General features: G+C 36.9%; 1 pseudogene; it reads left to right on the top strand.

Annotated features, from left to right (window-relative positions):
* The first annotated feature begins 1055 nt into the window (after positions 1-1055).
* On the top strand, positions 1056-7793 carry LOC129753046 (THO complex subunit 2-like; annotated as a pseudogene).
* Positions 7794-17158: the final 9365 nt, after the last annotated feature.

Raw genomic sequence — 17158 nt, 5'->3', positions numbered from 1 at the left:
AACGCCAACTCAGATGTGTCAGATGCGCGCGCTATTATTCCCCCTTGTTGTCATAGGTTTCGGCGTTCGTTCAGAAGACAGCCATCGAAAAAGTTGTTCCCGAAATTGCAAACTGCTGGCTACGAATTACGAGCTGCGTAAAGAAGCACGACAGGATAGCCTGCGGTATTGCGATGCCAGTGTTTTGACCTACCAAGCCGAGCGGATACGGCTTAGTTTGGGACTCGGATTTTAGCTGATTACCTATCGGGACAATGTATACTGTTTGCACCAAAAATGGTAAGCTTGAAAATCATTCGATTATGATTCGTTAGATGTTTGGAAATATATTTTTGCTTGTTTTTACGATGCGATTCCGGTAACACAGTTCTCGGCAGCTCCCGGTGACGTTCTTGAATGGCGCTGTTAATATTCCTCAGCTAGAACTACGTAGCGGTCGTGTTCTCGATGCAGCTTCTTCAGACCTATTTTATCGACGAACGACCAATTTCGGTGATTACGGAAAACAATCTTCTCAACACAATCGATTTGATGGCGCGTCTGGCCGTTCACCCGAGGGCCCCGGAAGGTTTGGTCCATCTTATCGAAATGCTTCGCTCGATAAGAATCGAAGACAGTAAACGGTTAAAAAGACTATAGTAAATGGTGGATCAAGAAAGAAACACCGGCTTGGGAATTGTTCACTCGGAAGACTTCCGTCGTAAGGAGTAGCGGTACCGCGACGAAGGAAATCAAACGTGGAAAACGGGAAAAGGAACGGGAACGGGAAGAAGCAGCCGCCGAACAGAAGCGCGAGAAAGAAGCCGAGAAACAGCGAGAAAAATCGACTAGAGGTGTTATTTTATTTTTGTCCGAGTAAGCTGTTCGATAACTTGTTTTTTTTTTATATATATTTCAGCTGCTCTAGCTGCAGCAGCGGCCGACGAATACGAGCTGCAGGCTGCCACGGAGCGCGAGTCGCGAGCCTTGGAGAGCAAACGGGATCGTAGCGAACGGGATTCCCATACCTGCATCCTGTACTGAAAATCCGGTGTATATTATCGATTCTGGAGGGCAGTCGAAGAGCGGTTTCGGAACAGAAAATTGCTCCGGTAGTAGAACGGAGTGGACCTGTTACAGTGCATAAACAGGAACAAAATCTCCGTAATTCGGAAACCATGGAAGTAAAACCGGTTCAATTGCTGGAAACCGGAGACGACCACACGTTTGTGTTAAACGAAAATGCACTGAACGAAATATTGCTTAGGAATAGGTTCCAGAACGAACGGTGTTGTAACGGTAGCCGGTGATTTTCGAAAGGGCGAAAGTTTTCTGGATTTGTGGCTGCGCTTTTGTACTCAAAGTACGGATGCCATTAGGCTGCCTCAGCCTGATTGGATGATGGAAACAAGCCGCTAACCGGATTTTTGTGGCGCGGTGGAAGTGAACGGGACACAACCGGTATACTTATGTGGTCGGATATTTTCTGTATGACAAGCCGAAAGGAGGAAAGTTGGCAATTCTGCTCATGGAGCCACGGGGTGCCTTCGGAAGCCCAAGCACATCACGGGATTGTGCCTCAGTTTTTGCGTTGAGTACAATCCATAAAGATCTTCTGACTAATTAATTAGAATTGTAGATACGCTAAACTCTCTTACCTCTATTACAGCTATCCCTGAAAATGGACGTCTAGCGTTGGCAAAGACGAAAACAATGGCAAAAACTGTTCCAGAGACTTCAGTTTCTAGCCGAAGACTGGTACGAAGCTGGTGCATTAGGAGGATTTCACGGAAATTGTATGCTGCCCGAACCCAAAAGTATGCTCGTTGCAACGGCTAAAGCAAATAATCTCACGGCAGTGGCTGCTGCTGAAGAAATCTATGTCCAGTTTGTGGAAGTCGTCTGCGGTGGAACAAAACCTTACCTGAACTCAAACCATCTGGATTCGGAACATAATCACATCAAGGAGAAGTTTTACATCAGTTCTCTGGCAAACCTATGATGGAAGGAGGGGAGTTTTCCGAAAAATACCGTGAAAAGTTGGAACTGGACTTAAATGACGCATCCACCACGTTCCGGGCGCGTAACGAAAGCAAAAACACCCTAAAAGATTGGTGCAATAATAAACTAAAAAGTCATCGCAACGACAATGACTTGGCAAGTAACGATCTGTTGGTAGCCCTTTGTTTGTTGATCGCTAAAAAGAAGCGCAGCTTAAACGGGAAACGGCTACCAGTGATTTGAAGCTAATGGACTAACTTTACGACCAGTGGCAGGATACCCTGGTTCAGTCCGGCATGTCCCTTGGATCCAACTACAGCGTCGAGGAGTATGTCGAGCGCCTGCCGAGTATCCATAATGTGTTGCAAGAATACCAAATCCTCTCGAACGTTGTTTTTTTCCCGGCCAGACCAATGTTCTACCATGCCATTAGCGTAAGTTGAATCTTGTTTAATTTATAGAGACAATATTCATAATTATTGTTTTCCAACAGCAAAAGTACAATCAGCTTCGGATGGTGGATCAAAACTCGGAAAAACTTTCAAATTCCCAGAAAATAGCAAAATATCTGGAAGCCACCTGTTTCGAAATGTATCCGGTAATCGAATCCATGCGACCGCTGCATCCGCCCAAGATTTGGGAAGACATAAGCCCCCAGTTCTTGGTTACCTTCTGGTCCCTGCAAATGTGTGATCTGCAAGTTCCTATTGAGAGTTATCAGAAGGAAATAAGCAAGCTGAAGCAGCTGACATGGTCACACCAAGTGGGTTCCAAAGAACAAAATGCATCGAAGAACAAGAAGGAACAGGAGTGTCACAATGCTTTGATCGATAGTCACAGGGCGAGAGAAAGAAACAGCAGGAACACGTCGACAAGATCATGCATCGACTGACGAGCGAGATGATTCCTGGTGCCTATCCCGAGTCTATAACGAGACTATCACACAATTCCTGCAGCTGTGTCTGTTCTCACGGTGCAGACTCACAGCCTTGGATGCGTTGTACTGTGCCACACAGCCTTGAAGACGGTCAATTTGTTTACCCTCCTCTGCTACTATCGAATATTCTGCAACATCACTTACTTCCGAAAACGAAGCCATACATTACGGGAGATTCCTGTGCGCCATGTTGGAGATGGTTATTCGATGACATGCCGATTAGAGCACATTCAGTTGCGAGTGCTGCAATTATCCGGGCTAAGTAACAAAATTCCGCGTGAGCAATCAAGCAAACGAAATGACGTGACGTTTGCTACAAGTGGCATGACAAAATTACCGAAGCGATGGTGTTTTGCTTAGATTCCAAGGATTACATACATATTTGCAATTAGCTGATTATTCTGATGCGAGTATTGCCAAGCTTCCGGTACTTGCCAAGCTGAATCAGATAATTGCAAAAAAAGTTGAAACGAGAGGTATGTTCTTTAATCTCTTTTGCTTTTTGTAAACTACAAAATTGCATGAATCGGCAGCACCAAATTGTTGGAGGAACTCTTGTACCAATTCTACACCACAGCCCACAGCAACCGCTGTGTTATTCTAAAATTTGAACACTTCAATCGGTGCACGCTGGACCGCTTCGTCCAAGACTGTAACCGGAACAAGAACAATCAACTTTTACTTCCAGTTTTACTTGCTGATATAGTTCTAAAAGGTAAGTTTATTTCAATATTAATCAGAAGTTTTATGCTTTACGCATCCTGAACCGCATGGCAGAAATATTTTACTTAGTACATGAAAAGAAAACTTTTTCTTAACGTTATACGAGATCTTGGATTCTATTTTTCTTTCCTAATCAAAAAATATGTTTATTCTTTTAATTTCTATAGCTTATAGGTTTCTTTACATTCCGACATAAGCGATGAAAACATTCTTCAAGAAAGCAATATGTGTTTGCAGAATCAGAATTTAGATTCAGTATTCAGATTCAAAATAAGATACATATTTATGATTTTGATACAGAATTCAAAATCAGATTTTTTAAGCAGTTTTCAGAACTCATATTCAGAATTCCGATTCGGAATTCAGAATCAACATTCAGCTTCAGTATTCAGATTCAAAATTTAAATTCAGAACACAGATTCAGCATTCAGATTTAGAACCCATGTTCAGAATCTAGATTGAGAATAAAATTGAATTTGGTTCCTGCAATTGTTTGCTTTTTACTTTCTTAAACGCATTAGGAAGCCATACAGAATCAAAATTCATTTTTAGAATTTAATTCATATTTACAATTTAGAATCGGGATTGAAAATTCAAAACTCCAATTAGATGAATAAGTTTCGAGTTAAGTATACCTAACGGTGCAAAACTCAGATTTTTTATATTTTTTTAACACTTGTTTGATTGCATTAAAACTGCTTGAATTCGAAAAATATATGAAAACTTGAGCACCTTCCAAACTTTAAAGCGCGTTTTCTCGAAACTACCATTAAGGCACTTGTACCCTTCTGTTCCCAGGCTCCTCAATTTGAATTTAGAATTTACCTCTACATATTATAATGTCATAGGGTTAATTCATGAGATTTTATGATTTTAAACTAAAATGAAAGGGTTTCAAATTACAGATTCTGTTTAGAATTATATTTTTGGTTCCTATCTTTTCTAGTTGTAGCTGCAGAATCAGATTCAAATGATTTTTAAATTGTGTAATCTAATCGGATCCGTTGACAATTTAAATAGATTACTTATTTTAATTTTGTGTCAATATCAGTTGCCCAACCTATAAGGGGTTTTGATGAACAGAGCTTTAAGCTCGCGGGAATGGAGAGGCTACTTTGTACGTCTCGCAAGTCCAAATCAAGCTTTGCAGTCCGGATTTATAATGTTTCGGACAGATATCTATCACATGCTCGCGTGTGTCGGCAATGTTGCGGGCAGGAAACTGACACTGTACAGCGATCACTTATGCAACATGTTGTCATATTGTCTGTACATCTGTAAATCTCATGTCTCGTCGGGGTGAATGATGCTCGTTTGCCCCTGGTCCGCTGTATGGCCGGAAATTGCCACTGCTACTCCTTTCCCTACATATTAGGCTTCGGGTGGTTGATGGCAATGGTGGTTGCAGTTGAGGCATATTTTTGGTGCGGCCGACGACCGCGCAGTCAGAACAGGTGTGTCTGGCTGTGTTGTTGTGGCTTGCTAACAACTCCTAACGGAGTCATTATTAGAAACAATTATAATTTTGCAATTGTATGCGGTCCGAGTGGATGCTTAATGGTGCCGTGAAGACGATTGGTGGATTATCACGTTGCCAGGGATCCATAGGTTGCTGAGAGTTGAGGATGCTGCGCCACGATCTGGCGTGGCTAGGCAAGGAACGACTGCATCTCTGAAGAAATGCTGGACGATCAAATCCATTTGCTTTTTGGATCGAGTTGGTAATATTTGAAATTTTAAAGTCAATTTTTGACAAAAACATTTCTCCGAAACAGCACGACTTTGGTTGAATTTAATGAGCAAAAAGTGGTTTCTCGTATTTCTCGTTTCGAATCAGCTACTAGATTTGCCATTTTGAAATTACGCGAGATTTGCAAACATCTTACATCCCCCACTCTTTCAAGCAAAAGCTTGAATACACACTAGAGCGAAAGCAATTTTATTTGGGAAGCAAGAAGGAGAGAACACCGAAACAAATCAAGATATAGAAAATCGTATCGTATCGAATCTGTAAGAAAGGCTCTAATCCACTGTTAAGTGTATTAAATCGGGTTTTTTGCTATGAATACGATTCTTCTACACGGCTCTTGCAAATCAACACGTTTTTTAAGCGAAAATATTCCAAGTCCTATACGTTAACGACGGTTTTCATACCGCGTAAAAAAAACATTAGTGTATTTTAAACAATTATGTTTTATTTTGAATTGTTAAAATCTTCCTGCAATTTTAACATATTTACATATAAGCATGAACTTTGTGAATTCATAAGTGTTTGTGTTTGACATTTTAATATGTTGTTCTTATTTCTGTATTTTTGTGTACTTACGTTTAGTGCCTGTGTATCGATTTATTTTTCACCTTCTGGAAATTGAGCCCGTACGGTACGGTAGAGAAATATGTTTGTGATTGCCTATTCAATTGAAGATAGGTTAATCGTTTCAATATGAAGTCTATATGTCCTCCTTACCTGTTGCTGCTATGGACTTTTGTGTACTTTTCACTTTTTTCCACCGACTTGATAGCTTTTTGTGCAAGTATGCTATAACAACATTTTAACTTTAGTGTTTAGGATAAGTTTTAAGGCTTCTTATTTACCTTCCGATTCAGTTGTAACTTGTAATCGCTATACTCTCTTTGTAAAATATCAAGTGTTGACCGATAACTGTACTGTTATTATTAATGTATACTTTTTTTTGATGTAATTCGATGTAATTGCAACGGATAATTTTAAATAAACTTACAACTGCTCAAAAGAATTCTAGCTGTTTTGTTTACTTTTATGTTTCGTATCGTATGTATATGGAAATGAGTGCGTTCGATGAGTGTAATGTGTGAGATGTGTTCAATGAGAACTATTCAATAGGTGTATTCAGTTTCTGGTTCGAATCACATTTTCAACGATGTTTGGAAAACGGCGGTGCGTTCGCAGCTATCGTAACAAGTGTGAATTATAAAAAAAAACTTTGATGCCTTTTGAATTTATATCTGAATAAGGAACTTTTCGAAAGAGAATATCTCATGATTTGATTGCAATGTAAGCAATTTGTTCTGAGAAGAGAACTATGATAAGCGATTTGTAAAACTACGATTGAAGTGCTTTGTAGAATTTCGAGGTATTGCTTTTCCATTTTTTTCTAATTTATTATTATCGTTGTCAGGGCCGTAGGAACAACCGACTCATGGTGGAGAGGGGGAAGGGGGTTAATAACTGATTTTTAATCATGAAATTCTGCCCAACAATGCACGAATAAAAAAAAATGTTTTTAACTATATGATTATTCATTTTTAAGTTCTTTTACATTCATAGATTTCGTGTTTAATCGTAACTTTAGAGAGTTGGTCCTAAACCTTAAAGATGAGCATAATTTTTATTATGAAACCTTAAATAACAAAATATGGAATTTGCTTTCATCTTTCACTTATTTGACTTGAGTATAAAATAGTTCTTTTGGGGAGCCTTCCTTTCTTATAAAAAAATATTCTATGCTAAAAAAATAAGCCCAATCCTAGAAACTCTTTTGTAAATTCAAAGATTTTAACCTTTGATGGAAATAAATCCAGTTTCCAAAAAAAGTAGGAGCTTAGAAATTACGGATCAAATTCGCTTAATGCAAACTTGAACCAAATTTATTATTTGAGTTTGAAATTTGACTTTTAATTCAATAGCAATATAAATTATGTTAAACAGTACACCGGGAAAAAATACAATTTTGTGTGAATATCAGGTACATGTTTCTTTAACAGCAAAGATTTTTCATGAAGAATCTATTCCATAATAAAAGTCCTTTGGATGATTTGTATGAAACAAATTGGTGTTTTTACCATAACAAACTCACAAAATAAACTCAAATACTGCGTTTTTTTTTTCAGCTGAATTGAGTATATAAACTAATTTTGATAAAAACTTTGAAACCTGAAAATAGGTGAAACACCTATCCATACTACCCATCCTTCGCATATCACCACCAACCCACCATACAACCACCCATCACACTTCACCACCCACCTACCCAACTATATCCACCCACCGCTCACCACCCGCCCATCGCACACCACCCACCATCGCTCACCGACCACCCGCACACCACCACTCACCCGCTCACCACCCACCCACCCATCGCACATCACCCACTCAACGCACACTCTTAATTAATGTGGCCCTGATAAGGGCCGTTTTAAGTTATTTGCTGAAATGATAACTTATTGGTTCTATGTATTTTTTTCTGTAATTTAATGTTATTTTTATTCAGTCATTTTTGTTTAACAATTGATGTTTACAATTTAAGAAATTCAGCTACAGGCTTTTCATCTTCGGTTACATTTTCTAAAGTACAGTTATTGTTTGATTTTTGTTTCCAATTGATTGCTTTAGCAATTTGAACCTATCTGTTCTGTTTAAATTTTGATTTATCAGCTTACTAACTACCTAACCTAAACTAAGCTACTATGTACACTATTTACAAGATTTAGCACACTATGTGTACAATTCTCTAAGCAATTGCCATTCTGAATGTCTGGTTTTTGTTTCGTGGCGAAGGTTAAAAAGTTCAATGCGTTGAGTTATTGGGTCGAAACCTGCCAGCCTATGGACTTCAGAGGTGCTCGTATGCCATGGTAGATTTAAGATCATCTTCAGGAATCGATTTTGGATGACTTGAAGCCTTTTTAGGTGCGTTTTGGCACATCCTCTCCATATGGGCAGGCTTCGGACGACTCCTGAGGTGTCACTCATAAGTGCGAGAGCAAAGCTTCACAAAGAGGAGTGGAACCCACGCTCTTGTGAGCGCTAAACCGCACTCACTCTGCTCTTGCTTGCCGAAAAATAAATTTTCAACACACACTTACATGGGTGATGTGTGCTCCGTCAGTGTAGCTCTTAGAGCGCGCTCTTAGGGAAATGAAGTGTGTTTTTTTTAGGAAACCGTCCTTCCCATCATGTGCATAGCAAAACAAATGACGTTATTAACGGAATTCTTCAGGCAGCGATTTGAAAGCAAAGCGCGCAAGCGCTTGGTGTCGAGGGTCAAATTCCAATGGTTTAATGAAATTTATGTAATGTAAAGTAATCGTTTACATCTACTCAGTTACATAAATCTACATTATTATGGAAATAGATGAATGGTGAAAATATCATTATCGAATTAAAACAAACTTGTACGTACATTTTGATGACTGTTTGATGCCACATGACTTAGAAATTGCATAAACCGACTGGCACTGCCATTTTTTCAGATCTCTGGGGGATTCATGTTTAAGACTTTCGCAACTCGCATCATTCATAATGCATATTAAACTTATGTTTCCACTAAGGTTCTTTTTCCATAAGGGTTTTCCCAAAATATTTAAAATATATATGTAAATAAAATGCAACTTTAGTTCGAACGACAAATAACACGAGTTTCAAGCAACATGGGAAATTGGCCAAAAAGATAAGAATAACTATTTTCCGAATAACAAAATAAGCAACATTTTAAAAATGAAAAAGACTTACAAAAGTTAAGAAATGCCATAAGTTTGCATTTTTTATATTCGTCATTTCTGTAGTTTTTACTTTATAATCATTAATGAAGTTTTGCATTATTTTGCAATTTAGTTATAAACTTTTTGTTTTCTATCCATCTTGTTTAATTTATGGTAAATTTAGGATAAAATTTATAAAACTTGAGAAATTTTTGAGAAAGTTTAAAAAAAAAAAATAAGCATGCATCTGCATTAGACTGAGTCTATTTGAAGTCAATTTCAAATTACCAAAACCCTTTGATCTCAACAACTTCGTTGCAGATTTTTAAAGTAACGGTTACATGAGAAAAGTTTTATTTTCTTGTTTGTAAGAAAAAATTTTACATTAAGTTCAAAAAAAAAAGAAAAAAAAATTCTCTTCTATCTGTTGAACCGAGCCATCCAATCTTTTTTTTTAATTTATAAATTCTCTAAAGGAAATTTTTCGCTGAATGTCGAAGCTCTTGAAGTGAACTCTGAAAAATTTAATAATGCATCTTATAATGGGTTCGAAAGTAGATTTTGTAATAAATTGTCTCCATATCAAACAGGTTTTAATAATTTAACACTTCACGCAATGTAAGATTTAGAAGTATGCTGCACACAAAACTAAACTTTTCAATCACGTTACACTATTTGGCTGGAATGAAAATAAACCGAAAAAATATTATCAACTCAAGATGAAATCTATAATGTTAGATGCTTTACAAATCTAGCATATATATGTACGTTAGGGTGGCAGCCAAATAGTTCATATAAAATTTCGAAAACCTAACATGAAAATTTTGTGGATTGGCCCAAAAAACTGACCTCAGCAAAATTTCAACTCATTCGGATTTTATTTAGGGGTGCCTCGAAGCACCCTCAAAAATCACCAAAGGGAGGACCAAAGGAAATCAAAAAAACCTTAATTTTAATTTTGATGCCAAAAGACTGAAAAATGCATAATACGTCAAAATCCTGTCGAAATGCTGAAAAAAAATTTTGGTAAAAATTGACCACAAAATTTCAAAAATCACTTAAAAAGAGGACAAAGGAAATAGAGAGAATCGAAACTTTCATTTGTATACCATATGATTTTGAAATGCATGAAATTTGGTGTTATCCCGAAAAAGAATCTTGGTCAAAAATCGGCTTTTTAGGACTTGGCCGTTTTTTTCTGAAAACCAGCCGTTTTTCGGAAAACCGACAAAGTCCCAGAAAGTCAAAAAAATCTTGAACTACAGTCCCCCAGTCATTAGTCACTTTACGTTTTCTTTCACCACTAATTGTTCGTTTATTCAGGTGTTAGTACACCAAATATCAAGCTTTGCATGAATTTAAGTCATTAAACACTTCCTCTTTGAGTTCATATATGTTAATATTCAAATTTTTTTTATAAAATGACATAATTTACCGAAACAATAAAGCGTTTTTTAAAAACGCATATATGGGTCAAAATTGTAGCTCGTAACAATTGTTAGTCACATAGAAATCCATGACAACACTCGAATGTCAACATGGGTATCAACTTGTTTCAGACAAACATTTATTTTATTTCACGAATTCAAAACAATCGAAATCCAAAACAACGATCTTGTTAATAACACCCTCGACACTAGCTAGCGGACTGTAAAATTAACTTTCAATGTTCAATCAGCATCACTATACTGCAGATACTTATGCTGCCTATACCACCGTGGGGGAGCAATTTAGTTTCACCCGGTAAAGAGCATTCGGATCGGTTCTAAGCGTGACTCGTTTGCTTTGTGGTTTGATAGAGACTTATATTTAACCAAACTTTAATAGATTATATTGTTCTCATCCATTCCGGCTTGATGATATTATCTTTTTTATTCATCTTCGGAAAAAACAGCTAGATACGAACCAAAGCGAACAGCACCATCAATTAATTACTTGGACGCACATTGTGTACACCTTAGGAGCACTCTTAAGGAGACGCACTTATAGAGTACTCATTTCAATTTTGAGTGTTTTGTGAGTGACGAAAAACGCTCCCTGTGTGTATTGTCACTCTGCTCCTATCGACCACTCTTGCTCCGCTCACAACAAAATTTAAAGAGTGGAGCTGATTGTTACACCGCTCTTGTTGAGCTCTGAAAAGAGTCCGAAGCCTGCATATGGGTGATCCGTATTCTAGCATTGGAGACACTATTTGTTTGTAAACGAGGAGCTTGTTTTGTGTGGAAGTGTTTGCTTTCCTAGCAATGATCGGATAGAGTTTTTTAAGAAGAACTATTGCTTTATTGACTCGATCCTCGATGTGCGAACGGAAAAGCAGTTTCGTATCGAGAATCAGTCCAAGATATCGAACTTCTGAAGACAATTCAATTTCGTTGTTGAGTACTGATATCTTCGTAGTCGGTTTTAGGCGATAACTGTTTCGGTGTGGGAACACTATAGTTTGTGTTTTTGCTGCATTGACTTTGATTTTCCATGTGTTGAGATAATCAATGTATGAATCTAGTCCGGATTGGAGTTTTGACACGAGTGATCCAATCACACGTCCAGTTAACTTATAGCCGAGTCATCGGCAAATAACGCCAACTGCCCTCCTCTGTGTAGGGATGGTATATCAGATGTATATAGATTGTACAGCAGTGGACCAAGGATGCTTCCTTGGGGGACTCCGACAGAACCAATATACGAATTTGAGAGCGCACCCATCACGCAGACTTTTGAAGTTCTGCCACTTAAGTAGTTTGCGATAATTTTGATGATGTATACTGGAAAGCCGAATTGGTGCAGCTTGTAGATTAGGCCATCGCTCCAAACATTATCGAAGGCCTTCTCGATATCCATCAGAGCCATGACTGTTGTTTTGGACAGCTCTTTCGATTGTTTGACAGTATTGCTGACCCTCTGTAGTTGATGTATTGTGGAGTGCCCCCGTCGGAAGCCAAATTGTTCATCTAGGAGGATGTTGTTTTCTTCAGTGTGCTTGAGCAGTCTGGAGTAAATGATTCGCTCAAACAGTTTGCTAGAAGACGAGAGAAGACTAATTGGGCGATAGCTAATCGGCACAGTTGGATCTTTTCCTGGTTTCAAAATTGGTATCACCTTAGAGACCTTCCAATTTGATGGATAGTAACCAATTTCGAGGCAGCGATTGAAGACATCAGTTAATAAGGAGTGTGCTTTGGGTCCAACGGTTTTAAGCACTATGTTGAAATGACCATCAAAACCTGGAGCCTTCATGTTGCGGGTATAGCGGATGGCCTTCACCACTTCGTCTACGGTGACTTTTTCCTCGTCAGGGAAATCGATTGGAACGGCTATGAAGCGTACAGTTCTACAGATGCTTCCATAGGACTGACAATGTTTCGACCCAGCTCATGAGCAATTTTATACTGGCTAGCAATGACATTAGCTTTTTCAGAAGATGTTAAGAATATTTTACTATCTGTTCCAAGAGGAGGGATCGGCTTTGGTTTATTTTTTAAGACCTTCGCAAGCCGCCAGAAGGGCCTAGAATAAGTGGGCAAGTTTTTCAAATCCCTATTGAACTGTCTATTTTTTAGTTTCTGAACCCTAACTCCAATAATTTTGTTCAGTCTTTTAAAAAGAATTTTTCTACCTATATTTCCAGTTCTCTGAAACTGACGTCGTACACTATTTCTCAAGGATATAATACGTTTTGTTTGATCATCAAGGGTTATAAACTAACTTGTAGAAGTCACTCTTGGGATGAACCGTGATTCCGCTTCGCCGATTTCGTGGGAAAGTTCTGCCAGAACTTTATCGATGTCCTCGCTGGTATGTAGGGGAGCACCCTCGTCGATGTGGTCCTCAACGTGACGCTGGATTCTTGGCCAATTTGCTCGATGATAGTTACGTTTGGTTATTATTGGTTCTATCGCTTTCTCGAGAATCCCATGTAAAAGAAACAATTTTAGCTAGTGATTGCTATGCGATCTGAAGAGAAATGAAAACATGATACTGATTCCATGACGCATGAGACTAAACTGTTTGAGAGCTTTTGCACTGAGTCAAGCGTTTAGATCAAAGCAGTCTTTGTAAGCTTTTCTCGCAAGCGTTTGATACAAATCTCGTGTGCTGAGCGAATTCTTTGCATAACTGTCGGGCGCAAACATTTCGACGATATAGACCTTGAATCCGCCTATACTTATATTAAATTCGCCTTTTGTTATGCAGCTGTAAAGAGCTGCAATCTAAACATATCGGCCGTTTTAGACCATTAGAAGGTATGAAATCAACAATTTATGGAAAAGAACTCCTGGTAAAAAAAAAACTCGTCAAACTTCATTTGGGTATGCTCATTTAATATTTTTTTAACGAATAGTCACCGTTGATTATTATTATATGCTAGTTTAATGGCATTGCAGTGAACGTTACGACGAAAATTCTTGATTGAAGAATTAAAGATTGAAATTAAATGACGGATAGATAAAGCAGATGCCTAGTAGGAGAAAATTAATAGATGTTAGAATTGAGTCAAGAGCATATTTTATGGAAAGTTTCAAAGGTGCGTCGCTTATTAAATATGAAAAACACATTGACAAAAGATAGGCTATCGTAATTCTACGTGAACATCTACGAATCCAGATATTGTTTTGAAAATTCAATTGTGACCATCTGGAAAACAGTTTTTGTGTTTAGCCTGTGCACAAACCATTTATTAAGATTTATTTCCTCCACAATAATTTGAGTTACAATTTATCGAATTTAAAAAAAAATAACGTTGCTAATTCAGGCTATTTCAATTTAAGATCCAACGAAGCAACTGACTTAGTTGACAAATCCCCTTGGATTAAAGTTTAGGTAGGGGTCGAAACTGTTGAAAGAAACACCACCATTTTCTGAAGGAAGAAGAAACACCATCAAAAAAGGGTGGTGCCAACGTTGGCTTCCATGAAGCCAACGAAAACTTTTATTCATATCGGTTTTCTCGCAACAGATGGCCATCCGAGAGGTCAACTCGCAAATAATCCTGACCATTATTGATTGGATCCGGATCGAGAATCGTACATCAGTTTAGCCTTTCGAACGGATTTGCACCCTGATGTTGTCACTCCGGCTCAATTTCCTCCCTCCAAGCCTGGAGCGACAACGGACCAAAAAAAAAAATGAACCAGGAAACTTTTGTATCGGTTCGCTCAAACTCAGCCAGTCTGTTATCAGTTTATCAGTCCTCCCATCCGTCATGGATGTCGCCTTTTTTGTTTCTTGCTCCGGGATTTTTTGATCCCCAAGCGACACTGACTGGATCGGAATGTACGTCACCCACCATTTTGTTGCTCCGCCGTTGAACCGGATATGGGAAGTCCAGCCGGAATTGGACCGGACAAAAAAGGTCCAAGGGCAGATGACCCGACAAAGCGACATAAAAAAAAGCTAGAGCCTAGATCAATTTTCCTTTATTCGGTGCGGTTTGAAGGTTTTGTCGTGGAGTTTAAGGCGGTTGTTTTTGACTTAAAGATGTTCAAAAAAGGAAATTTGATGACCTTTTTTGTAGGGAGAAATATCTTTGAAGTGAGTGGCAGAAGAGTATTTTTGAGCTTTATTAGAACCAAGCTTTTGAAGATTATAACTTTTTTTTATCTAAAATGTTAAGCTGAATGACAAGCTTGGAAAAATCGAAATCAAAGGATCTTTCGATTCAAACCAACAGAATTTTAATCTCATGGATCTGTAATGCGAATTCAAAACGCAATGGAATAAATAAGTTTGGTAATACATACTAAACCCTCAATTTTTATTTATTTAAAACGTTTTTCCATCTCAAAAAATCTTTCTAGAAGCGACATATTTTTTCGTTTAGAATTTTTAGTCTACAAATTCAACCAAATGATAGTCATTGTTTGTTGCAATATTAATTTCTTAAGAGGTCCAAAACATTGCGATTACAAATTTTAGAAAATTTTATTAAGTTTTGTTTTTCTCTAAAGTTCAACTTTCGAGCAAGTCTTTCATATTTTTAAAAATGGCTGAAAACAGTAGTTGAAGATTATTAATTTTCCTCTTGGATTATTGAATGGAATCTTGTTTTTTTAAAGCTTCATTCATCAAAAATAGTGTTTATGCAAAGTTTTTATTTTGTAAATAAACTAAACTATATTTTCAATAAATTTTTCTTATGACTAAAACTGGTTTATAAATTCTATTTCGACATTTCAATGCAATAATCTGGAGAAGTTGAGACAGTTTTCGAAATCTAATTTGGTTTACATGTGTTGAATGTGCATTATGAAGATTTAGAGATAATACAAATTTTGAGCACAAATATAACCTTTATTTTATCAATGTTAACAATTGCATAATTCTTAGTTTTGAGAATTTGATCTTTTTTTAATCCACATTTAGCAGCTTTTCCGATACACTCGCATAGCAATGGAACTTTTGTGAAAAATATCACTGTTAAAATCAGTTTGAACTCAACTCTATTCTGCATGGACTATGCATCGGTTGAGAAAATGAATTTCATTTTCAACACCTTTCATGCTTCCTTATCTAATCTATCCGTCTATAATTTTCATTACTTTCATTTGATATTCTTCCTATTAGAAAGTATAGTTCACCGAAATGCCATCAATCAGTCAATTAAATCATAAAAACCAGTGGTGATAATCTGTTAACAGAAAATAAATTTCTGTCAAATTAAATAATTTTATTGTCCTCTTACTAAGAAATTTACGCAAAAAGAAAATGTTTGTTTAAATAGTTGAAATAGTGTCAGAAATTTGATAATAAAAAAAACAGGTTTTTTAATTGTTACCTAATTTAATTCTTTCAATAAATATTAAAATTGTTTGAAATCTTATACAGTACTGAATCAACGAAAAAATATCTAATCAACGAGGACACATATGGGCTTTCATGTTAAAAAATTTGACGATAATTTAATGGCATTTTCTTCTCTTTCTTCTTCTCATATATAAAATTGCATGCGGAAATATGTGCGAACAATAACTACTGTTGTCGGGTTCATCCGATTTGCACGCAATTTATTAAGCTGTGTTCGTCTTCCCGCAAAGCAAAACACATCGGAATGATAATTTTCAAAACTCACCCCATTTTACAGTACCAATTCAGTTCAATTAACAAAAATATTCAATTACCTTCTGCTTACATGAATATGAACATTTAGTTAACAATCAAAGGCTCAACAAAGCCTTCCGTGTTAGCTAGTATTGTTTAACATTTAAAGTACCGGATGGGGTCAAATGACTTTTTTTAAAACTTCAAATTATTCTAACTCCTTTTATAATTGATTTTTTGCGAATTATTCTTAATGACTATTTTTATTTTCAAAGTGAACGTATTTTTCATTTAAGTATTTTTTTTTTAAATTTGGCGAATTCGAAAAACGTATGTGCTATTTGACAGAGTCGATACAGGGTCATATTTGAATTTCTCAAACCCTCGGATGAAGCTTGGTTCTGGTTCTAAACTCATCCATGATTTGTGCAGAATTTTCAAGTTCACGTTAATATGAATAAACTTGAAATTTTGGTTTTGTATGGAAAAAATTGAATATTTTTCACTGAAAAATCAACATCATTTTTGTTTGATCTGTGTAACCGAGCCTGCACATTGTTTTTGTACCAGTTTATAAATTTTCTCAAGAAAATTTTCCACTGAACATATTTGTCCCAAATTATAACTCCGTATCTTAAGTTATTAGATGTTCAAATGGGCATGTCTTTTAGCACTGGAAAACAATAAATTCGTCATTTATTCCATAGTTTACGAGGCACCAGCAGTGATGTCAATTTTTTTTTTCAATGCCTAGAGACATATCCTTCCCTGTTAAACAGCTATTAAATTTGATGCCTTATAAGATACAAAGCTACGGTCTTGGACAAAGTTGTTCAATGGAAAATTTGCTTTAAAAAGTTTACTGGCAGACTAGCACAAAACCCATGAGCAGGCTCGGTCCCACAGAAGAAACAAAAATGATGTTGATTTTTTAGTAAAAAAGATTCAATTTTCCCATACAAATATAAAAGTTCCAATTTACTGATGTAAACGTTATTTAAAAATTCTACATTCCCTACA

The sequence above is a fragment of the Uranotaenia lowii genome, chromosome 3 (assembly GCF_029784155.1).
Source record: "Uranotaenia lowii strain MFRU-FL chromosome 3, ASM2978415v1, whole genome shotgun sequence".
NCBI classification, from domain to species: domain Eukaryota; kingdom Metazoa; phylum Arthropoda; class Insecta; order Diptera; family Culicidae; genus Uranotaenia; species Uranotaenia lowii.
The sequence above is the reverse complement of the archived record's forward strand: the minus strand, read 5'-3'. Positions and strand labels throughout refer to the sequence as shown.